Consider the following 1,903-nt stretch of genomic DNA (forward strand, 5'->3'; position numbering starts at 1 on the left):
TTCTTTTCACCACATTTATAGAGGGTGACCCTTCAAGCGTACACTAGGAGGTAGGCTGAAATTGCTTAAATTTTACACGCATTCTTTAAATGTACTTTACATATTAGACAATAACACAAGATCATTGATTAAACTATTATTAACTTTCTACCACGGCCTCGCATCGATAGGCCTCATGTTTTAGTGAAAAATCCTTAGCTAGAAAGTTGCTATGTTCCCGACAGTTGGCTGCCTTTTAAATCTTTTACATAGCCGGTTGTTGGAAATACAGTACCTTCATATTAGTCTACATTATACAGCCAATGCCCTGCATCTACCACATTAAATATAACAATTAGAATGATGGCTAATATTGATCCTGATTGAGAATGTTTTTTTGTGAAATATTTTAAAAGGACATTTTTTCCAGGGGCCATTTTTATACGGGATATTTTTTCAAAGGACATTCATTCATACTATAACTTTCTGGCAATTTTTCAAATTTTCTTAAAGTCAGGCTCAGGATGAAAAAAAATGTTTTGATATGTTGTAGAACAGATTTTTCTGAGACAGAAAAAAGTTGTTTGACGAAAAACTTGGGAACGGTTAATGATATGCACATTTTTGAATATTTAAATATGGAGTGTGGGAGGTGGGAATGGGGGGAAAGGGGCATATTTACACTTTTTCCCCAGTTTACAAATATACAAAATTCTGTACATTAATTGTTCCCGAGTATTTTTGTCAAATATACTTTTTGGATCTTAGAAAAATCAGTTCAACATAATTACCAAAAAATCTTTTTCCTCCGGAGCCTGACTTAAGGATTGACATCTCACAAAAAGTAAACAAAACTACATGATCTTCCAAATAATCAAAAATAAAATTAATTTAACATTTACAAAGTGTAGTTTACATATCTACATATTCACCAGATACAAAAACGGTAGACTTTTATTTTAGAGAATAAGCATTCAAACAATTACATTCCTGGAATACTTGGTTAGGTAGAGTAAGACCAGAGTGACTAAGAGCATATGTACCTTATGGCAACTACAGTACACATTTTAATGTGAACATTCATGAACAGGAAATTAACATCAGTCTATTTGCTATTGTTGTACACACATCTGTAGATGCTTAGCCAATGCAAATGCTATTATTCATAAGCACACTGTAGCTAATGATAGATATTATATTTCTAACTGATCAAATAACATTCATACCCACAAGTTCCTCCCTCGTCACCTTTGGTGTAGTCTAGATAATAAACAAGTATTTAGAAATGCAATTGTGCAGATAAAAAGTAATTTGAGCACAAAAGAACAATTACAACGAGCCAGACTCTATTGAAAAATTCCTCACTTAAAAGCAACAATGCTGTCAGTCAGAGAGCGAATAAAAAAAATCTGAATTTGTTTTAAATTGAAATTTATTTCCCACGACCGAGATAATTGATGGGATGCAAAGCATAACACCTTTCAACTCTCATTCTAGTTTTTCAATTATTAATAAAAAATTGTGGATATTCCAAAGTACTGTTTTCTTTGTTATCACATTATAATTTCATCTTGCTAAAATAATTCACTGCCCACTGTGTATGTCTACAATGGTGACTATACAAATAATAGGATGACAACATATGCCTGGATTTCTAGTAGTATAATATATTCTATAACCTGTTAGGTTTCATAAAAAAAAGGTAACTGCAACAACTTATACAATAAATACAATTCCTATTTCTGTATACCAGTATTTAATGGCTTCACCTGCAGTTCACAGAATTTCAATATTTAAACACTTTTGTTGTTAGTATGTTTTTGTGCTCCGTAGTTCTGTTTATACAGTATGCCATAATTATTCTCTAGGTGGATAATTTAAGTCACGAAAATTAGAACACAACATTCCATTAGAATAAAACCAG

Source organism: Anneissia japonica, unplaced genomic scaffold (genome assembly GCF_011630105.1).
Source record: "Anneissia japonica isolate Jap-2015-1 unplaced genomic scaffold, ASM1163010v1 scaffold11029_len304543_cov171, whole genome shotgun sequence".
Lineage (NCBI taxonomy): Eukaryota > Metazoa > Echinodermata > Crinoidea > Comatulida > Comatulidae > Anneissia > Anneissia japonica.